Genomic DNA, 23586 nt, shown 5'->3' with positions numbered 1-23586 from the left:
GAAGTTCCCCCCTAACCTCTGTGTGTGCAAAGTGGCATATGTGTGCCCCCGCAACACAATAAACAAACAAACAAATAAATAAATAAATAAATAAATAAATAAATAAATAAATAAATAAATGCTGTAAATTTTAAATTGCTTGACACACAAACATAGAAAGTTTAAACAAAATTACTCATGGTGCCAACACCAGAAGAAGGTAGTACTAAAAGATCGATGATTTTTTTTAAAGGATGTTTGGAATTATTGCCAACTTCTCTATCTTTTCCAGGCATTTTCTCTCTCACATTCTGCACCATAGGATCCTCTAGTCTGTTCTCTGAACTTTTAAAAATCTGTTCTCATAAATTTGTCATGGTTGCCTGATTTTTTTTCCCAGATATAGCTCATCACTGCTTCAAAAGGGGAAGAAAAAAAAATCTGTTTAGCGTTCTTTAAAATTCCTGTTTCTTCAGGGTGGCTGACTACTTCTGACCTGAGGAGTGAGAATTTGATTTTCTTTTTAAAATATCAATTCCTCTTTTTATTTGCTCATGTTTGGGGAGGAGGAAATTGCCAACGGGCAAGTCGAGGGGCCCTCAGAAATCCCGAGTTCAGCAGAAAATCAGTTCCAGAATCAATGGGTAGAGGCTTGCTCATCAAAAAGCTTGGCCCGATACTTCGTCCACTGCTATACTGTAACACTATACTGTGAGAACTGAGGGGCTGGGGGCAGGGGGCGGGCTCACCGGTACAGGATGCACCATGCATACTGCCCTCGGTTCCATCCCCAACATCGTATCAGAAAATCATTGTGTCCAGGCTGAGAGGTGCTCAGCAGTAAAGGGCATTTGCTGCCCTTGCAGAGAATCGGGGTTTGGTTCCCAGCACCATGTCAGGCTGCTCACCAGGGCCTGTAACTCTTACCCCAGGGGAATCCAACGCCCATGTCTGGTTCCTCTACACAGGTGGTGTGTGTAAACTCACACAGGGTAAAACACACACACACACACACACACACTTTTTATTTTAAAAAGAAAACCTATTTTGTGCCAAACACTGTCTCAAGCAGTTGAGACGCTGAAATGAAAGCAAAGAGTACACCCCCCAAGAAGAGTTCATAATTTTGCACATATTTGTAGACCACCTATTATGTTCCATGCATTATGCTAGGTACGTAAACTGGAAGGAATATAATTTCAACAAGAGTCTGCACACTCTTGCTTATAAAATGCTGAGTCATCTAGGGGTAGAGCAATAATGGCTCAGTGATTAAGAGCGCTTGCTGCTCTTCCAGAGGACCCAGGTTCAGTTCCCAGCACCAACATAGTTGCTCACAGCCATCAACCATCTATAACCCAGTTCTAGGAGAGCAGATGCCTCTTCTGGTCTCTGTCATCACCAAGCATGCATGAGATGCACAGAAATGCCTGCAGGCAAAATAGTTGCACACATAAAATAAATAAACATTTTTTTTTTAAAAATGCTGGGTCATTGTATTGGCTAGTGTTTTGGGGGGGATGGGCGGGGGGGTGTTTGGTTTTGTTTAGGTTTGGTTTGGTTTTTGTTTTGAGACAGGGTTTCTCTGTGGAGTTTTGGTGCCTGTCCTGGAACTCACTCTGCAGACCAGGCTGGCCTCGAACTCACAGAGATCCACCTGGTTCTGTCTCCTGAGTGTTAGGATTAAAGGCATGCACCACCACCGCCCGGTGTATTGGCTGGTTTTATGTCAACTTGACATGACCTAGAATCATCTGAGAGGGAGCCTCAATTAAGAAAATGCCTCCGTAAGATCAGGCTGTAGGCAAGCCTGTAGGACATTTTCTTAATTAGTGATTGATGAGGAAGGTCCAGCCCATTGTGGGTGGTGCTATCCCTAGGCTGGTGGTCCTGGATTCTCTATAAGAAAGCAGGCTGAGAAAACCATGAGAAGCAAGCCAGTAAGCAGCACTCCTCCATGACCTCTGCTCCTGCCTCCAGGTCCCTACAGTTTGAGTTTCTGTTCTGACTTCCTTTGATGATGAACTGTGATGTGGAAGTATAAGCTGAATAAACCCTTTCCTAAGTTTCTATGGCCAAGGTGTTTCATCATAACAATAAAAACCCTGACTGAGACCAGTTGGTTCCAGGATAGTGCAGTATTGCTGGGACAGACCTGACCATGTTGTTTTGGGGAGGACTGTAGCAGGACTTTGGAACTTGGGGCTAGAAGAGCCATTGAGTGTTGAGAGCTCAGTGAGCGGTTCTTGGGGAGCTTGGAAGATAAGAATGCTAGAGCAGTGCAGACAATGGAGGCCTGGCTTGTGAAGTTCTAGAGGGAAGCAAAGACTCTACCAGGCTTTTTGTGTGAAGAATCTGTGGTTCTGGTCAGCTGGAGCTGACGAATCAGCTGTGATTAACAAGAGACCAGAACCACAAAAGTGAAAACTCTGCTTTGCTGGGATAACCAATGCTGGTCAGCTAGAGCTGAAGAATCAGCTGTGGTTAAGAAGAAGCCCACGTCATTGAGGTGAAATCTTCTGGGAAGTGTTTCCTGAGAGTCAGCACATGCAAGCTGTGTTCCAAAGGTGGCCAAGGTTGTACTTCGTATTGGCAGCTGAACTTGGTAGTGTAAGAGTCTCTCTGGTGGTGCTGGTTTTGAAGGCAGGAAGGGGTCTTGTAGAGCAGCCGAGGCTTGGCATTGTGAAACACCAGGAGAGGCCATTGGTGAAGGTGCAGCCTCAGGGGCAGTTGAAGGCCCAGGATTGAAGGGGTCGTGCTGAGAAGCTGAGGCTTGACACCATGAAGAGAGACCAATGGTGAAAGTGCAGCCCAGTTGCAGCAGAAGACTCCAGCATTTTGGAGATGCCAATACCATGAGATGACCACCAAGAACAGTAGCAGCAGCCTTGGAATAGAGCCAGCAGAAGCCTGGAAGACAAGCTGTGTGTGTCACAGAGAGTGAGGCCAGAGAAGTGACCCAAGCCGCTTGGAGGAGCCCAGAAGACTGTGAGTGAATCCCAGATAGTTGGACATTGAATTATTCATACTGTTGGAATTTGGTTTTGCTATGTTCAGATTGTGACTGTGCCCTGGCTCTTCCCTCTTGAAGTGAGAAGGTATTTCATTTCATTTTGATTCTTACAGGAGCCCACAGCTGAAAGACTTGAACTTATGTAACAAATTTTGGATTTTTAGAGAAATCGGATATTTAAAACAGACTAAAGTTTTCATGTGCTTGAATTTGTAAGGACTGTGGGACTTTTTAAAGTTATCAATGTTTTATTGTGATACCAATATTAACATGCTATCTTGGAGATAAATGAGAAAGTCCTAACTGAAAAATGATGTGTTTGTATGTCAAGTTCACAGGGGTCAGTGTGCTGGCTGGTTTTTTTTGCAACTTGACACAAGCTAGAGTCACATGAGAGGAGGGTACCTCAATTGAAAAAAATGCCTCCATATGATCTGGCTGTAAGCAGCCCTGTAAGGCATTTTCTTCATTAGTGACTGATGGGGGAGGGCCCAGCCCATTGTGAGTAGGGCCATCCCTGGGCTGATGGTCCTGAGCTCTATAAGAAAGCAGACTGAACTTGGGGGAGCAAGCCAGTAAGCAGCACCCCTCCATGGCCTCTGCTCAGCTCCTGCCTCCAGGTTCCTGCCCTGCTTGAGTTCCTGTCCTGACTTCCTCTGATGATGAACAGTGATAGGGAAGTGTGAGCCGAATAGACCCTTTCCTCCCCAGGGATTTTATCACAGCAGTAGTAACCCCAACTAAGACAGCCATGCTGTTTATCTATAAACCTGAGATAATCGTTTCCACCTAAAGGACTATGAATAGGTAAAGAAAAATAGACCATTCTGGATCCTAGCAGCACAAAAAGGAGCAATTGGGGTTGGGGATTTAGCTCAGTGGTACAGCGCTTGCTTAGTTAAGCAAGCACAAGGCCCTGGGTTTGGTGCTCAGCTCCGGAAGGAAAAGAAAAAAAAAAGGAGCAATTATATTTCCTATTCTCGAGATACTTGAAGTCTGGTAGATAACATACATAAAACAAATTGTTTCAACAGTACTTACTGATCCCCCTTAAATGTTGTGCAAGAGTAAAATGTGATGCCCTTGGCTTAAGTAGAAAATATCATAGGTCAAAAGGCATTCAAGGCTGGGGAGATGGCTCAGTCAGTAAAAGGCTTGCTGCGCTAGTGTGGGGACCTGAGTTCAATCCCCGATGCCTCCATAAAATCCAGGTTGTAACAGCAGTGTTGGTAACCCCGGAACTGGGGAGCTAGGGACCGGTAGAACTCGGGGGCTTCGTGGCCAGGCAGCCGAGCTCAATCAGTGAACTCCATATTCAGTGAGAGACCCTGTCTCAAAGCATGAGATGGAGACCAGTGGTGGAAGATACTAGATGTTGAACCCTGTCTTCCATGGGCAGGCACACACACACACACACACACACACACACACACACACACACACACACGAATCTCACAGCTTCCCAACTCAGTACTGTACAGCATGGTGCTTGACCTCCATGACCTCAGGCAATTGGGCTCCTCCCTGTCGATGTCCACCATTGTAAAAGAATGCCATGCTGAATGTCGCTAGCCCAGAAGAACACCAAGATTAAAAAACCAAAACAAACAAAACAAAACAAAAAAAACCCTGTGGCTTCTGTTAAATATATTTATCACTTTCACATCAACTTAAAGACCAAAGATCCAAACTTCCAAAATGGCACCTTCTTTCTCCTGTATGCTCAGATTTCCCTACATGCCTGGCACCCTTAACATAATGCCTGTTGAGCAAGAACAAGCTCAAGAAATGCTAAATGGATGGGCAATTAGATGTCCTGGAAGTAGCTTGCTTTTTCTGAAGTTGTGAAATTATCCCCCAAACACGGAAGTTTCGTTTGTAAGGCATTTAAACTCTCCACTAAGATTTAGGGGGGGAGGGGCTGGAGAGACAGCTTATCCATTAAGAGCATCTGTTGCTCTTCCAGAAGACCTAGGTTCTGTTTCCAGCACCCACATGGTAGGCCACAACATCTGTGACTCCAGTTCCAAGGGATCCAATGCCCTCTTCTGTTCTCTGAGGGCATCAGGCCTGGAAGAAGTACAGACATACAAATAGACAAAACACTCATACACATAAATATAGAGAGAGCTATGGATATAGACCTGTAATAAATATAGATATAGATAATATAAAGTTAGGGGAAGGAGCAGAGAGTATCCCTAGTTTTCCAAGTGTTTTACAAAGAAGGTTGAAATTGCATCGCTGTGTAAAAAGAAAAAAAAAATCACGAGTTGATGTTTTCCCTATGCGTGAAATTAGTAAAGCTTCTTGCCCAGAAATAAGTATCAATTTGGCAAGTGGGGAAATGTTTGCATATTTTCCTCTGAACGAACTGACTTCATAAAGAGGGAAGGAGCTGGAGTTTCTGGTTTCTGGGGCCCTGGAAGCTAAGAGCTGAAAGTATAAACAATGACTAACACATTAGTCATCGTCCACAGCTGTTCCCTAGCAGGACAAGGAATAACAGCCTTGAAGAATCAGGCTTGGCAAGACAAAGAACGTATCTGAAAGAGTGAGTGTCAGTTAGATGGCCCTGGGAAAGCATGTGGCCCGAGGGATTTTACTCTGTGTTGTTCGGATAGATACCCACGAACCAATTTTGATTAGTTTTTAATTGTCTTCCTTCATAAAAGCTGAACAGATGAGACAATTTTCCAGAAACTTGACTCATTTCTCACATGTCCCCTAGAGGGCAGCAGTGGCCCAGAACACAGGCCAGGACCAAAATCTTTGGCGCCAATCTGCTTCCTCCAATCAAGTTGTCAGTGATGTGTTTATTTCTATTAGTGTCTATCTAGGGGAGCCATTAAATATTAGAAAACAATGTAGTGAGTACATTTTTACAAAGTTTGGAGGGAGTTATGTTTTGTTTTGTTTTGTTTTGTTTTTCTGTATAGGAACTGTACACACATAGCCTAGGTCAATGGTTCTTAACCCTTTCACAGGGGTCGCCTAAGACCATCAGAAAACGCAGGCATTTACATTACAATTCATAACAGTAGCAAAACTACAGTCACGAAGGAGCAACAGAAATAATTCTGTGGTTGGGGGTCACCACAACATGAGGAACTGTACGAAAGTGTCCCGGCATTAGAGGGTTGAGGACCACTGCTCTAAGCGATCCTGTTCCTGTGGGTTTTGTGCATGTGGAGAACAGAGGTGTGAGATGGCTGAGGAGGGTGACAGGATGTGTCAAAGTCCCTGCCCTTTGTGGGGAAATCGAAACAACCCCCAGGTCTTACCAAGCAGCCATTCCTTCATACTCTCACCCTGCAGTTACCAAGTGCCTAAGAGTTGGTTGGCTGGCACATTTGGTACGGGAGGGATTGCAAAGTACTTTAGGTGGCTCACAATTTAGAAACGGAAGCGGAATGGTTTGGCCCAGGAAGGATGACCAATTTACAGACTGTAGTAGCAATGTTCGTTTTAGAAGCGCTCCTTTCATACGCTTGGATTTCTCCGGGAGCAGCACAGCTCTGGAATACTCTTCCTGTCGTGGTAGGGACACGGGGCTTGGTGCTGAGGAGGTGGTAGCCAGCCAGCACTGCAGGCATCCCAGACAGACGAAGGAAGGAGAACCCGAGTGTGCGCTTTCTGAATGTTGAGGACTTCCTTAGTTAATGTTGCTCTTTATCTTTAAATATTTCATTGTGCCCAAAGACTTGTGTGTGTGTGTGTGTGTGTGTGTGTGTGTGTGTGTGTGTGTGTGTGCGCGCGCGCGCGCGAAGGGTGCAACTTTGAAAAGACAGCCAAGGTTACCCCCAGAGCTTCCCATAATCCCTGTGAATTTATCTCCCGGGATCTCTGCTACTGTGTCCGGGTTGTTTCCTTTCTTCTCTTTCATGTTGTGGAATTCACAACTCAAGAACTCAAGGAAGGGATGCGCGGTGTCAGAATTGTGACTTGGTCCCTATGGGGTGAGCCAGGTGGGGTTCTATACGGAATGCAGGGCAAGGAAAACGGTCTCCCCACACAGCAGTGAGTGGCTCCTTCCTGCCATAGCCTTTCCTCAAATCCAGTGGTGTGTCCTGTCCCCACACGATGGCTTGTCCTGTGCAGCTTGTCACTCACTGGATAGGACGTGTATGGCTAGATAGTACATGTGTGGGAAACTACTTCAGAGCAGCCGCCGTTTTCCTAGCTGCCATCCAGAACTGTGGCAGTCAGAACTTCATACATGTGCTAGGAAATGACACAGTTGTAACAAGCTGGTTGGGCAGTGTCTGTGGCGGTCTAGCGCTAGGTTGGGAACGACAGCCCCTAGTCCCTTGGAACCGGTGGCTGTTTTAAGTGGCATTGACTCTGAGGAGTCCAACAGAATCACAAGGTTGACAGTTTGATACTTAGGACAAGTCTGATTTGGGAAGGGGCTCAAACTGACAAGTGGAACCAGGGCCTGTGGTTGGTTTACTTTGTTTGTGTTGTTGGTTTTGTTTTGTTTTGTTTTGTTCTGACACAAGGTCTTAGTCTATAGCCCAGAGTGGTCCAGAGCTCCCTATGGACCCCAGACTGGAGCTCATGGCAGTCCCCTTATCCCGGACACCCAAGAGCTGGAGCCAGAGGTGTGAATCATCCCTCCCAGCAACCATAGCATTTAAAAAAGAAATTATACTTACTCCAAATTGACTAGCCCAGCAGTTACAGTCAGGATAGTGATGCATTGTCTAAAGACTTCACCAGAGAAGCCTTTAAATACTTCTGAGATGAAAACTTCTCTCAATAAGAACAGAAAATTATACCAGAAAAAGGCCAAGACCATTTAAGATGTATTTTACTATTTATTTGTGTGTGTGTGTGTGTGTGCATGTGTGTTTGCACAAGTGTGCATGTGCCTATATCTGTGGGTGTCCTCGAAGGCCAGAAGAGGGACTTGCATTCCCCTGAAGCTGGAGACAAAGATGATTATGAGCTGGTTGGTGTGGGTGCTGAGAACTGAGCTCAGGTCCTCAGCAAGTACAGTCGGTGCTCTTAACTGCTGAGCCATCTCTCCAGCCCATATCACATTTATTTTTTATGGGTAAAAAAATACTGTATAATTTGATTCTTCCTGAAGTGTGGATATTCCATCTGAAATATGAAGAAAAGTGTTTTTGTATCAAGACTATGCTAAGGCAACTCATGTCCACCTATAACTCCAGCTCCAGGGAGTCTGATGTCCTCTTCTGGCCTTCACAGATATCCCCATGCATGTGGGACACCACACACACACACACACACACACACACACACACACACACAGAGAGAGAGAGAGAGAGAGAGACAGACAGACAGACAGACAGACACACAGACACAGACACAGAGAGACAGAGAAATCTCTCGTGGAGAGAAAATACTCTAGTTGACGCAGACAAGCTGATGTGGCCTTTACCCAGTAAGCTGGCCATGTTTTATACTTGTGACACCAAGTGGCTGCCGTGACGCCAGTCACTCCTCTCTCCTCAGCCACAATATCATCACTGTGCCTATTCCAGTCCATGATCTGCTCTAGGACACTGTCTCTTTTTCAGTTAGGGAGGGTCAGATTGGACGTCACCCGATAAGCAGACCCCTGTAAATTTGGTCCCAACAAAGCACCCTAAGACACTGTCCTCATGGCAACTTCGTAATCTGACTCCAGATTAATTTTCTTCCCCATGTCTCATTTTAATCACCTGCACAACAGGTCAACCAAAAAAGGAGCGAGGGCAGGTCCTTTAAAAGCATTGTTTGTGTTCATTGCATTTAATAATGTTGCAAGAAGATATTAATAGAATAGTGGCCCATCCTGCTTAGAGCCCATAGTGTATGAAAGTATTCTCACCTCATACAATGTATTTGAATCAGGTGGGTGTCGTGATGTCTGTCTTTCAGAATTCAAGAGCTCGGGCAAGTGTCCAAGGACCACAGAACCTGCAAGCTACTGAGTGGCTTCCCAGGCAAACTTTCTCACTCTGGACCCAGGTCTGGATGAGATCTGTTGACTACACCATTGTGTTAACTTTATTACTCGAAGCAGCCTGTTGCGTAGTTTATATGGTAGTGTAAAATATTCACAATGGTGCCATTGTCGTGTGCCGGGCACTGTAGCCAATGCATAGTTAGTAGAGAATGACTTTTGTAGAGGAGAGAGTGGAGCCTCAGAGAGGCTTCATAAGCAATCCAAAGTTATACAGCTCCTAATGGTGGAGCCCCCTTCCATGCAGATGAGTCCAGAGCCACAGAGAACCCCTTCTTTCTAATACCACCGTTCTTCTCTGGGCTTTCCTCCTCTGACTGGCCTCTTTTGAAGCCCCAGTGGGCATTTCTGTGACGGCTGCTGTCTCAGTATGCCATTCCATTGAATGCAAAGTTTCTCACCTGTTTCTACTGAAAAGTGAAACCTCTCTGTTCTGAAACTCATTTACATAAACTCTGCATCGTATTTCTACTGAACCAACTGCAGTCACTCCAGAAGTCCTAGGCCCCTTGGAAAATAACAGCTTCATAACTGGTTTTTTTTTTTTTTTTTTTTTTTTTTTTAGTGGATTGGAGTTTAGGGAACAAAGAAAGGTTGGGTACAGTACAGGTGGTTCTGGAGACCTGACAGTGGGTGGTGGTGACCCTACCCACTTCCCAAGCCCAAGTCATTGTGGAGTTAAGGAAGCACTATTTACAGGATGAGTTTGCCAGAGACCACCATCCTTCCTGGCCAGAATGGTGGTAGAGAAACTTCTGGTGGGACAATAGATATTAGAGGCAGAAACCCGTGGAGCAGCAGCCAAGGGATGCCACTCACTGGCACCAAAGGGGAGTGCCAGGCAAATGGCTACAGAACACACCAGTCAACTATAACACAAATTATGACTTGAAATGCAGTTTCATAGAAATAAGAAAATTTGGAATACACCGTGAGACTGTGATCCAAGAGGAATTATAATTCAAACCCTGCTCTGAGCATTTTGTTTCTTTGTTTGTTTCTTTCTGTTGTTTTTTTGAGATAACATCTCTCTGTAGTATAGCCCTGGATGTCCTAGAACTCACTATGTAGAGCAGGCTGGCCTTGAACTCACAAAGATCTGCTTGCCTCTGCCTCCCTGGGATTAAAGACATGTGCCATTCCACCTGGCTTCTCTGGTCATTGCTATTACAATACTCAGTCCAACTATATAGTCCGAACTCTCAAGTGGTGGCTGTGAACACAACCTTTGAGAAGAAACCCAGTCCTTCAGTTTTGTCCCCATGAGAAGCTGATTTACAACTGGCAAAAACCACATCTGATTACAGGCATCAGACTCTTGTGGTGTGACTCATGTAAACACACCATTTGATTGAATTCCCAGCACGATCAATAGGGGTTTCTAGTTGCTACATCAATTGCCTTCCACAGAAAGTCTACGGAAGCATCATTTAATTCGATTTCTTATTTGCTACTTCTGACACTTAAACACCATCATATCCCTTTACATGTGGTAATGAAATCATGGGTATATTACCAAGATTAGAACTCACAAGGATGTCTGCCCTTCTGATTTTCTTCCTGCTAAAATTAGCAGGCTTCTCACAGTGCCACCTGTGAGGGTTCTGTGAGATGAGGAATTTCAAAACTTTTCACACCTTTCTACACCTACCAATCACCCCGTCAGAACAAATTGGTTTTTCTAGTCTCTGTTTATCATCGCAGCATTTTGGAGCCTAATAGCTAATTTTTGAGAATATTAACACATCTACCTATAATGAGTGTCCAATATGTGCAGGAAACATGTTGAATATTTTACGTGTAGAAGCTTGTTTAATCTTCCAAGAAACACTCAGAAGTTTCTTTCCATGACACAACTGTGGAAACCAAGGCACAGCATATTGATGGAAGAGGAATAGAGACAAGACTGGATTCTAGTACTGATTTAATCCTAATCCTACTGGAGGTAGGAGGATCAGAGTTCAAGGCCATCCTCAGTTACATAAAGACCTTGAGGCCAGCACTGGATACAGAGTTGAAGGAAGAGGGAGATTATAGCATGGTAAAGTTGTTACCAATTTATAAAACCAGTGGATGAATAATGGATGGATGGATGGATGGATGGATGGATGGATGGATGGATGGGTGGATGGACAGATAGATAATAAGTGGACAGATAGAAGGATGGATGGATAATGGATAGATGGATAGACTGATAGATGGATAGGTGGATAGAAGGATAGCTGGATGATGGATGAATGGATGGATGGATCATTGGATAATAAATGGACAGATAAAAGGATAGATGGATAGATGAAAGAATGAATGGATGGATCAATGGATAATGAATGGACAGATAGAAGGATGGATGGATGGATGGATGGATGGATGGATGGATGGATGGTGGGTGATGGCTGATGGATGAATGGATGATGGATACATATATTTTAAAAATACAGCAATAGCTGTTTTTATTCATTTATTTGACAGGTATCAAAATAAGCCCAGGCAGGTAGACATTCTCTGCCTGCTTAACTGAAAAGTGGTAGGGACAATATCAACACTCAAGTGTGACACATTCCCCCTGCTGAGTGCTGTTAGGCCTGGGCTCGTCAGCCTTTTATTTGTTTCCATTTTGTTTCAGCATTTAGAAGCCAGGCTGAGAGACATTATCAGCAATATCATCCCTTTGTCCGGCTACATGTAAAGTATTCAGCAGTCACATTTCCATCATCTCACTGTCTGAGTCCCTGCTCACTGGCAGAGCTTTTGAAGTGACCTGGAGTGAACATTGCTTACATGGCAACCACCATCTGGCATTGTTCTTCTGGGGGGTAGTTATAGATCTGTGGACTTTGCCTTCTCCCACATCTCTTGAAAAAGATCCCCCCGCCCCAGCAAATACTATACTATACTGCACTCAGGGGCTGGATGCAGGAGAATCAGAAGTTCAAGGCCATCTTTGGCTACACAGAGAGCTCAAGTTTTGTCTTGGGTATGTGAGATCCTGACTCACAGAAAGGAGCACCCCATATTGTAAGTGCCCATTCTGAAAGCAAGAGCCGTGCCTGTGTGGTAGGGGGCCTTCCACTCTGAAGAGCATAGGTCTGGTATGCCTTCCCTCTGCTTTAAACCAGCATGTGAATCAAAGGTGGGTGAAGAGTTTCCTCAGCTGCTGGTGGAGATATACTGGGACAGTCACGTGGTTTTCTCTTCTGTTAAGGCGGTCCTTATTGGTTTTTGAGCAGGAGTCCTGCTGATCTCACAGCCTTCCAACCATACGTATGTTCTACTGAAGTAAGCACCCACACTATTGGGTTTTTAAGTTGTATTTATTATTACTAAGTGTGTGTGTGTGTGTGTGTGTGTGTGTGTGTGTGTGTGTGTGTGTGTGTGTGTAAGAGAGAGATGGAGGGATAGAGAGATGTGAGAGGGAGGGAAGGAGAGAAGGAGAGAGAAAGAATTGAGATGTATGTGTCTGTGACACCTTCAGGACTCCTGTTTTCCTCCCACTGAGTTCCAAGAATTGAATTTACACCATCAGGTTGTATAGCAAGCGCTTCTCCCCACTGTGGAGCCCACATTACTGTTATTTGGATGCCAACTCAGCCTCGTATTGTTCAGCAACCCCTTGCTCTGGGTCTACTCTTATATAGATTGTGCGTTCTGTTTGCTACCACTTTGTTTCGGATTTGTGAGTTTGTGCTTGTGATAACCTGGTCAGATTTTATCAAGAGTGAGTGGAGTCTTAATCTTGAGTTATTGACCCCAGGTATCATATTATATAATGTGTGTGTGTGTTCATTGTATTTAAGATGTATATGTAATCCTCCTGAATTTGAGTACAATTTTCAAAACTAACCTTGCAGAAGGGGGCTGGGGAGATGTCTCCGTAGATAATGTTCTTGACATGCAAGCATGAAGATATCATGTAAAAGCATCACGTAAAAGCTGTGCGCTGCAGCAGGCCAGTGCTGGGGGAGGGTGAAGACAGAAGGGCCTTGGGAATTGCTGGCCAGCCAGTGTAACCTCGCCAATGAGTTCCGGGCTCCGTGGGAGACCTGTCTCAGAAAATAAGGTAGACCGAGAATAACAGAGGAAGATACCTAACGTCACCCTCCGGCCTCCACAGACAGGCAGCCACATGTAGAAGGATTTGTGCTATGTAAGGAGAGCTGGCAATTATCTGCGGTATGGAGTAACCTAGGACGGCTGCTCCTTGAATAATTGACCACAGTGACCCGTAAGTCTTTCCGATCCCAAGGAGCCATGCTTGCTACATGGGTCGCATGGTTGGTCCAGGCTGGGCAGTGTTATTTACGTTAGTTACTCTGATGTTCACAGTATGCTCAGCTGAACATTATAGATCAGCGGTCGACATGTCAACCATGGAGATCGCCCTGTGGCTATGGATGGGCAGCTCAACACCTAGGATAAATGCATAATTTGTACTTTCATATGTAAATGCCCCCCCCAAAGAAGTCCTGCCGTGAGAAATACAACTTTAAGAAAACGATCAAATAAGAAGTGTCTCCTGAGCTGGCTGGGCGCTCAGAAGCTAAAGGGTTAGTGCCTGCTGGAGCTGACTGTCTCTCTCGCTCAGCAAGTCTATCAAACTTTGGGAATTGCTACTTGACTAGGCTATCTTACCTACTGTTCACCACTAAATCATCTGGATAATTCAAAAGGAGAATTTTATCTGCTTTCCTTCTATCCATTTGTTCTTCTCTCTCTACCCACCCCCTTTCCATTCAAAAATTGCCAGATTCACAAGTAAAAAAGACCACCACTGATATAAACAGCGAATAATCTTTACTACATGTGCTGAATACTACATAGAATATTTGAATATAATTGAGTGTCTTCTGTGTTATTTGGAGACCCTAAACTCAAACCACATGAGCCACTTAGAAGTCATGAACAAAACTTTCATCTTCGTTTAGTAATGAGTATCCAGAAGACATCTGTCCTCGTTGAACACATATTTTATGTGTTCCACGAGTATGAAGTGCTTTGGAAACCACTCTCTCTTCCATCTTTCGAGAATTCTTTTAGAAGGAAAGTGGCATGCTCTGGAATGCTGTTCGGTCATAAACTCTTCTCTGCAGTCTGAGCACTTTCGTTTGATGGGTGGGGCGACTGTCCTGGCAAGGGACACAGTGCAACCCAGCGATTTCTCCTATGGGGACCCCAAACGGTCCAGCTAAGCGTCATCAACCATGCACACGCCAGTGGTCAGGCCCCGCCACACCTTGTCTTTGGATTCAAGAATTGAAATCAAAATCAAAAGTCAGTTGAACACTGATTTTGGTTTCCTGTGAGTATCTGGCTTATACAAATACCTTTAGCTACTCCAGGGCCAAGAAACCCAGAGGAAAAATACAAGACGCGGTGTCTTTAACAAGGACACTGTATTGGCGCAGAATAGGAAGAAATGTCATTTTTAAGCCAATGGTCTGCACACATTTGTATAGCTGGCTCTCCCACCAGGTAGATATGGATATTTAAACTTTGAGAGATAGTCTTTATTTGAATAATTAAGAATAACTGGCATAATCTCTGGGAGCCCAGCTCCCTACCTCACCCATGTTGCCCACTGTAGATAAATTGTACTTCATAGCCACTCCATCTGGTGAAGCAGGCTGTTATGGCTGTACGGCTTTCCCTTTGTATCAATCTGTTATCACCGGCATTAGGTGAAACACCGCCATCTCCTCTTGCCTCCTAGGAAGTGGAGTGATGACTTCATCTCTTCAGGTGATAGCAAGGAATGAACGCGATTGCAAAGTAGCTCCTGTGTCTTGGTGGCAGGGAGGTAATATCATTCAGGGACACCTGACCAGTAGGTGTTAGCCAGTTGTCAGAGACCATGAGGGACTTCAAGTTCTCACCTTGTAAATACCAGAGCCCTTGGACTCTTTCTGGCTTCAGATGCAAACTATGATGCCCTGTAGACTTCTGGCAAGTGGCTTTGCCTTTCTGAATCTAGGCTTGCTCATCTATAAAATAGGAATTTTAATGCCACCTTCCCATAAAGTCACTATGAGGAGTTCATGACTGTCAAAGTCTTGGGCCCCACACCTAACACGTAGTAGGTGCTTACTAAATGTTAGCTGGTAGTACAGCTATAAAATCAGGCATGCTAATGACATGTCAATCTTTGTGAAATGTGTTTTTAGATCTCAGAGTGACCCTTCATGGGTAACGTATGTTGGTAGTGATTACAGCAGGACAAATGGACACCCCTCCTTTACAGCCTCAGCTTTGTTAAATACGTGGCCTGTATATATGATTAGAGAAAATTATAACTAAGGAATCCTGCAAAAAAAATGTTTATCATGACATTTAAAATGCTTGGGATCAGAAACTTTTCAGATTTTGGATTTTGTTGGAGTGTGGAATTTATTATACTGACATAATGAGCTATCTTGGGTATTGAAACAAGTCTAAACAGGAAATGCATTTGTATTTCATAACCCTTATACATATAACTGTAAGTTATTATATATTTTCATTGATTTTGTGCACAAAACAGTCTTCTAATATGAAAATATCCACAGTGATATCATGTCAGCACTCAAAAGTTGTTGGAATTTGCAGTATTTTGTATTTTCAGATCAGGGATGCTCAACTTAGGTTTAAAACTATGGCATCTTGGGAGACAGCTCAGTTGGTAAAGTGTTTGCAAGTGTGAGGACCCAAAATCAACACGCAAAGGCAGAGTATGGTGTCCAGTGTTCTCCATCCCAGCACTGGGGAGCAGAAATAGGCAGATCCCTAGGGCTCACCAAACAGTCTAGCCTCATTCTAGTGGATGAGCCCTAGGTCTTACTGAGAGACCTTGACTCTGCAAAACAACGTAGATGGCTTCTGAAGAATATTCCTGGTCATGATCTCTGGCCTCCATAGGCATGTGTACCCACCTCCACACACACAAGTGCATGTATGTATACACAAGGGCACAGAGACGCTAAGATACAGAGAGAGAGAGAGAGAGAGAGAGAGAGAGAGAGAGAGAGAGAGAGAGAGAGAGAGAGAGAGAGACTGAAAGATGGATGGATGGATAGATAGATAGATAGATAGATAGATAGATAGATAGATAGATAGATAGATAGATAGATAGATAGATAGGAAGGAAGGAAGGAAGGAAGGAAGGAAGGAAGGAAGGAAGGAAGGAAGGAAGGAAGGAAGGAAGGAAGGAAGGAAGGAAACCATTGGCTTTTCTGCCCATGGTGCTGTCTGAATTACTCTGGGCAAAGATGAAAACTGAAAGGAAACTTCCATGCCTCTCCTCCAAACCCTAGATTCCTTAAGACCGATCCTGTAACAGAAGTGTCCTGGCCCCTGGCCTCCTTGGCTTATATGTACAAGAGAAGAAAAACAAAGTTGATCCTGACGTGCTTAACCGATTATGTCACTCACAGAGATGCAGTTAACGGCTTGCCCACGAAGGGGAACTCACCAAGTGATAAACTGCCTGTGAAATATTCAACATAAATCTTCTCAGAGCTAAGGAGAACCCTGGTGTTGTCTGTCCAAACTGATCTTCACAAGTCCCCGGGAGGAAGTCGGGCATCTGCACACTTGTGTTAGGAGCACGTTTGAAAGGCATTGCACCAATTGAAGACAAGCCTTGTGGCTTAGTCTTTCTCTGGACATGTTAGGTGTCCTTCAAGGGCACTGATATTTCTTTGTGTACTCCCTTTTTTAAGGGAAATCTATTTAGAACTCAGTGTGCTTAAAAATATTTGTACTTAAAAGTATTTGCTTGCACATGGGCTAAGAGCAGGCATGGGATTTTTGGGTTAGTCAGTGTGGTTCCCCTCTCACAGGAACAAGTCACTCAGCCTCTGGAAAACCTCACTTCTCAGTCTCTTGTGTTGGAGATAGTATATTTCAATGTTGTTCTGAAGATCAAATACATTAAACATACTGAGTGAGCAAGCGAATGTAATATGAATACAGTCTGTGGGTGGAATTGTTTTCCTAAAGTTTTGTGCGCATGTATATACAGTGTACTTATTTTTCTGGTTTCTGCATGGAAAACAGTTCATTTCTATGGGTGGAGAAACACACAGCAGCTGGACATCAGTAACAGCAAGACTCCCGGAGCTGGAGTTACAGGCAGTTGTGAGCCAATTGATGTGTGTGCTGGGAACTGGATTCAAGGTTCTCTGCGTGAGCAGTTGTGTGCTTTAAACCACTGAGCCCCACACACGGTACTTTTCAATGGCTTCCTGGGCCCATTTTCATATTTCTAGGTGTGATCTGTGCACCCTTTACTTTCTATATCAACATTCTCCCATTTACCATTAGCAACGGTTCAGTAAGGAATCACTCCTGCCTTCCTGTGGCTTTCGGACCACCAAATGTGTACACACACTAAATAAAATCACATGACTACTTAATGGATGGCCAAAATGCAGCTGTTTTCTTTTTCTTTTTTTTTCTCTCTTATTTCTGTTCCCTTTAATGTATGTTTAGGGTTTTGTTTTTTTGTTTGTTTGTTTTTGTTTTGTTTTTTTGTATTTTGGTTGTTTTTGGTGGTGGTGGCAGTGGTGGCAGTGGTGGTGGGGCTGGAGTTGATCCTTGTTTGGTGAAAATAACCAATTATTATGTAAAACAGTCAGGTAAGATAGCTTTAAACATGCCATGCACATGAATGTTATTTATTTTTGATCAATTAAAACTGAAGAATAGCTTGAACATATTTTGTAATATTGACAGTGAGTGTGCTTGTCAGTTTGTCCCTGAAATAAATGCCCTTTACAGACACAGAACATTTTTTTCCAAGACAGAACCATATTGTTAACTTTAAAAAGCTGACAACACACACTGGACTCAGATCTTTTCCGGTCTCTACTTCCACACTGGAGCAAAGGGCAGCTGGCTCCTGCCTCCTGGCCATGCCGAGCTAAGTCAGTGAGGGCTAGCTTGGCCAGAGAGACTTTTGACTAGAAGAAGGATGTAGTTAGGACTTCAGGCTTGCAAAATCACATGTTTAACAAACTCATCCAACACCAACAGGAAACCCAAAAAACAACGCATAGAGAAAGAATATTGTGCGACCCTCCATGCATACCATAATATGTTGTGCGGACTCAATCTTGTCTAGTTTCACTCACTGCTAGCTAGAAAAATAGAAATTGTGCTATGAATTTTGGCCTAAAAAAAATATATAAAGTACAGAATCTTTAATACATTGACCTTTAAGAGAGTAACCACCCAAATCCCACGGTCAGCTTAGCCTGTTATCTTTTTCTTACAATTACCCTTTAAAATATGAGTTTGTCCACCCAACCACCCTAGGATAGAACAAAATATACACAGCTTTATGAGAGTTGGTGATGCCATCTACCTGCAATTTTTAGGAAAACAGGGTAAGTGATGTTGTCTCCCACACACCAGCAGAGCTCTGGTGTCCTCACAGCAGAAAGCAGGAAGAGTTGGGGACCTCTATGGTTGCAGGGATGACTTGGAAAACACTTGCAGCAAATTAATTTTACAGCAGGGCATCCCCACATAGCTGGGTCACTCAGGACCAAGGGCTTTTATTCTCACTCAAGCGAATGTAGCTTCATACAAAACCTTTCTGTGGTGCTGGAGACAGAAAAGATGGTTTCATGTGGCAGATATATCAACCGCGCAAAAGTTGGGGACATGGCCCCAAGAGAGGAAGCTGGGAAATGTCCTAGCTGCTCTGTCCTAGCTGCTCTGGCTAGTGCAACTTGTAGGCATGTTGTTCCAACATTTGGATACTGGATAAAAGGGTATCTGCAGAAATGGGGTCCAGAGAGGTCGTTTCCTCTTGGGGCCATCAACAGCATTATGGAAATGCGCAGACTCACATCTCTGCCCTCCGTGTCACTAACCAGAGACGGGCCTGAGGATGGAGCCGTTCAGATCAACCCTATGGCTTCTGAAAGCCGGGCATCCAGGGTGGTTTAGACAAAGCTGCTTGGAAAGGCTTCTTAAATCCAGCACCCTGCCTTACCCTGCTCTAGAGCTGGGAACAATTCTTTAGAGGCATCAGTCGGTGGAGGCAGCCTGCCCACGTGCCACCAGCCGCTTCGTCTCTTAAGGTGCCACAGTGTTCTTGGCCACTGCAACAGCAGCTCTGTCAAACCAGCAATCTCCCCCAACAGCTGTTTTTCAAAAAAATTAAAAAACAAAACAAAACAAAACAAAAAAACCTTTTGACCAAATGCAGCTGTTCTTTAAAAGTCGGCCCATTGGCCAGTGTATTTTCTCCTTGCATCTTCACTTCCCTGTAAGCGCTTATCTGAAACGACTCCCTGGCACCTGCCACTCATTGCCCAGGCAGACTTCCATACCGCCAGCTGGGCATCAGGTCTGGCATCCCAGGCCGATGGGTGGACAGTGGAAGCTTGCACGCCCCAGTGGTCCAAGCCGCCCACTAAAGGAGACATTTGCGCCTGCGCAAGAGGGAGGGGCGTTGGCTCCTCGGGCTGTCGGTTATAGACCGCTAAAATGAGGACTTAACACCACATGACTGAGAAAAACCCTCTCCATGGGAATTTCATGTAAGTAATCCCACAAACCCACGGATATACTGAAAAAAAGATCTGGGCAATAGGAGCCCTGAGCACTTGTAATTGAGTTGATGATAGAGTTTTCCTTGGTGCGTGGGGGCGGTGGAGCTGTGCATATTTAGTTTGCAATTTGAAAATTATGACCCCAGAATGTTTTTTTTATTTAATTCAACAATAAAGAGCAGGAGGATTGGCTCAGCAGCTGTGAGCCTTGCACCTCTTGCAGAGGACTAGAGTTCAGATCCCAAACCCCACTGTTGGGCGGCTCTCAACCACCTTCAAACTCCGGCTCAAGGGATCTGACTCCCTCTTCTGGCTTTTGCAAGCACCTGCACTCATGTGCGCATACGCCTAGGCAGACACACATAAGTACACATACTTAAACATAAAAATAAGTATTTAAAAAACAAAAATTAAGAATATTCAACAAAAGAAATACAACTCACCTATAAAATAACCTAAGACATGAACATCTCTCTCAACAAGAAGGAGGTAAGTGTGGTCAATTAGCCCAGGTAGGGATGTTTGACAGTGTTAGTGGTGTTAGGAAAATGCAAATTGAAACCATGATGAGTTCTTCTCACCGCTATTGAGCAGTAATTTTGTAAACAAACAAACAAACAAACAAAGTGATGATACCAAATACTAGTGGTGGGAATGTAAGACATACAGTCATTCTGGAAATAAAGTCTGACAGCTTATTTAACGTTTGATTCAAGATTTGGCATTCTTAAGCATTCATCTCAAAGGGAAAAAAAACAGCCACACAAAAACCTGTGTACAAATGTTTATGGAAGTGTTTTTTAATTGATGCAAAATATTGAAAGAACTTGAATGTCATTTCATGGGTGAAGGAACACACCCTGTTATGTCCATATAATAGACCCTTAGTCAGCAATGAAAAGAACTGTGGATGCAGACAACACCCTGGATGGACCTACAGGGCAGTATGTGCAGTGAAAATATTCAATCTGAAAATATTACACATTAATATTCCAAATAGTATGTCTCATAGTGGTGAAAATCTAGAAATGGGGGGGGGAGATTAATGGTTGCAGGGGAATCATGAATGCCAAAGGGTTAGTAACAAATGGTTTTATTGGCAATTAAATAACACTTATATATGTAAATTGTGGTGCTTAAGCTTTTAATTTATTATTATTGTGTGTGTGCCATGTGAGATGGCTGACCTAGGATGTTTTTGGGTGTTGGTGTTGTTTTGGCTGGGGGATGTTTTGTTTTGTTTTGTTTTCGGGGGGGGGGGGGGTTGTTTTGTGTTTTGGGGTGTTTTGTTATTGTTTTTTGTTCTTTCTGGCTTGGGATTTTGGAGGTGGGGACAATGTCATTGGTAAAATACCTACCATAAAAATCCTAACATTACTTTTGGGCAATAAAACAAGTATTTGGAGAGAAAAAAATGCTGACTAATTGCCACTGAGGCACCAATTCTTGTTATGTGAGGTAAACGGTATTTTGTTAGCGAACAGCAGTTTTTGACCAGAAAGGCCGGTTCATCTGCGGGCTGGAGCAGAGATGAGGTCTTGCATGATGCTGTATATCCACTTAGTTCCTCTTCTCTCGCAGTTCTCTCTTTCCTGTTGGTAGTTACAGCACATGCAGCGTGCCCAGCCAGTCCTCCACCCTCATGAATCAGAAGTCATGTGTGTGAAGTATGGAGCTGCGCGGCCCTGGATGTAGACGGCAGTGTCTTCTTGAGATCCCTGTTCTTGCTTGGAAAAAAAATTTCCAACCGTTTTTCCTCTGCTGTAGCTGAAGTCACAGTTACTAACAATCTCTTTTCCTGGAACTTCTTCCAATCATTTCCCTTCAGGTTCAGGTATTCCGTGAGGCCCATTCCAAAAATGGCTAGTAGCTGTTCCGTGCCCACTTTATTTACAGGGATGGCCCTTTGGGAGCGCGGGAGAGAGGTAGGCAGAAGAACCCCAAGAGTATGCACAGTAGTGTCTTCCTACTCGAGAGCTTCAGAAAAACATTGCCACTTATGCCTTTTATTGTTTTGTGCGTGTGCAGATGTGTACACATGCTCACGTCGGGGGCGGGGCCGGGGGAATGAGTGGTACACATCTGTGCTCTTGCTCGTGGAGTCCAGAGGTCAACCTTACGGTTGTGCCATAGGAGCTGCCCCTTCCCACCCCATCCTGCTTTTTGAGGCAAGGTCTCTCACTGGGACTAGGGGCTGCCGAACCAGCTAGGCTTTGAGCCAGTGAGTTCTAGGCATCCTGCTGTCCCCCACTCACCAGTACAGGAAATCACAGGGACATGCCAATAGGCTAGGCTTTTTGCTTGAGTGTTGAAGATCCAACTCGAGTTCCCCGTGCTCATGTGGCAAGGACTTTGCTGAGCTATCTCACCACGCCCATTTTTTTACTGTGTGACTGGGGAAGTGAAAGACACCGAAGAGGCCCGGATGTCACAAAAACAGTGATAAGACCAGCCCCGGATGACCCAGGCACAAATGTCAGCAACTAACATGAGGCTATTCCCCGGTGCATGTGGGGGCCGCAATACATGTTGCTTCCTGTTTCTTAGTTACTGCCCCATTCCTCGGTACCCAGGGTGGCCTGAAAAAAAAAGTGACCTGTCTTGAAGTAGAACTGCTGGCTAATGGTGACGGGGTCAATGAACTTCCCCTAAGAAACACATCCATGAAGAGAATGTTTGTTGGTTGAGTCTTTCAACATGGCGCCCCTTTAAAACAGACTGAGGGAAGTCTGTTCCTTGCCAAGCCAATGACCACATCCCTTCATGGATCCACCGTTCGCATCTCAGATACCAGACTTTTATTCCTCCTCTTTCTAGTATCAAAAAGTTAGGGCCTTGATGACCCCATTTCCAGCAACAGTGCATTAAAGATTGCCTAGACCGCACAGGTTGTCCACACTACATTTTCTTGTAAAAACATTTAATTTACCCAGCATGCTGGTGGTACGAGCCTGCAGTCAATGTGCCCAAGAGGTGGAGGCAGGGGGAGGCAGGAGTTCGAGGCCAGCCTTGGCAACATAGCAAATTTGAGATCAGCTTTGGTTACAGGAGACTCTGAATCTAAGGGAGGGGCAGGGAATTACCAAAGGGACTGAAATGCATTCAGGAATTGTAGGGAGGAAGAGAAATCCATCTGTAAAAACCAAAGGTGGTTTCCTGAGATGGGGGAGGGAGGTATTCCTGCAAGAGAAGTTTGTTTGTTGTTTTCTTTAGGGGAGACTTGGAAGATAACACAAAGAAATCGCCCTTGCATATTAAAACAGACCTTTCCCCGCCCTCCCGAAATCTTGGCACAGTGCCTTACCTAAGAACTGATTGAGGCGGAGGATGTAGCGTGGCCATCTTTGTGTCCGCCTTGGTGCTCAGCCTTCACAGGGGTTTATAAACTGTAACACACGCCTAGCTGAAGGCATTCACACCCTAATCCCCCAGCTGTCTTTTTACAGGACTGGAGTGAGCGGATTACAGAGTTGAGCCTAACAGGCAGTTTAGAAGGCGGACTAAAAGTTCCCTGTAGGCAAGAGCCAAATTAGTTGTGTCCACTGCCACCTCCTTAGAGGTTGGCGTGATGCTTGACATCCCTGGGCACCTAAGCGTTTCTTATGTGTATGCATGAAAAATAGCCATGATTCTGCCCTCAGAACTCAAAATCGGCTTGAAAGTCCAGAACGTCCCTGAGAAGGGCTGGCTGGCTTTGGTTTCCAAGAATCGACCCAAGAGAGACCGATATCAGCTTCAGATCTTCCCCCCCAACCTCTCCAAAAGGAGCTGTAAAGCGCCTGGTTTCTGAGGTCTAGGGTAGCAGGGCGTCCCCATCCCCCACCCCGCCTCCTGCAGGGACCCCTCAAGCCCAGAGGAGGGGAAGGTGACCAGGAGGGGGAGAGCCAGCCCGCACGTGCAGCGCCCAGGGGAGGAGGCTGGGCCAGTGCAGCGCTTAGTCAGCAGCTGGGCTTGGTTTTGAAACAAAAGCCCATGTCCTCCCTCGGAGTCTGCGGCCGGTCAGTTCCTAGGGGGAAGAAAGCTATGCTGCCCAGCCGGTTAGTGGCCCAACTTACTTTTCCTGAGCCCGGGACTGAGGGCCA

At 44.8% G+C, this 23586-nt stretch overlaps 1 protein-coding gene across 6 annotated transcripts in view; it reads left to right on the top strand.

The window, feature by feature from the left end:
• Rhobtb1 (Rho related BTB domain containing 1) overlaps nt 1–23586 on the top strand; it is a 128606-nt gene that overhangs the window by 26624 nt on the left and 78396 nt on the right. Inside the window, exon 1 of one of the 6 annotated variants that reach the window (XM_015987723.3) lies at nt 19389–19492. The exons of 4 other annotated variants lie outside the window; for them this stretch is intronic. The gene's annotated coding sequence lies outside the window, so the exon portion shown is untranslated. Of the gene's footprint in view, nt 1–19388; nt 19493–23423; nt 23542–23586 lie in introns of those variants that run through there. One more of the 6 variants, XM_015987721.3, reaches the window with a different exon arrangement.

This window comes from Peromyscus maniculatus, chromosome 21 (genome assembly GCF_049852395.1).
Source record: "Peromyscus maniculatus bairdii isolate BWxNUB_F1_BW_parent chromosome 21, HU_Pman_BW_mat_3.1, whole genome shotgun sequence".
In the NCBI taxonomy this organism is placed as follows: Eukaryota; Metazoa; Chordata; class Mammalia; order Rodentia; family Cricetidae; genus Peromyscus; species Peromyscus maniculatus.
This window is presented reverse-complemented; position numbering and strand designations above follow the sequence as displayed.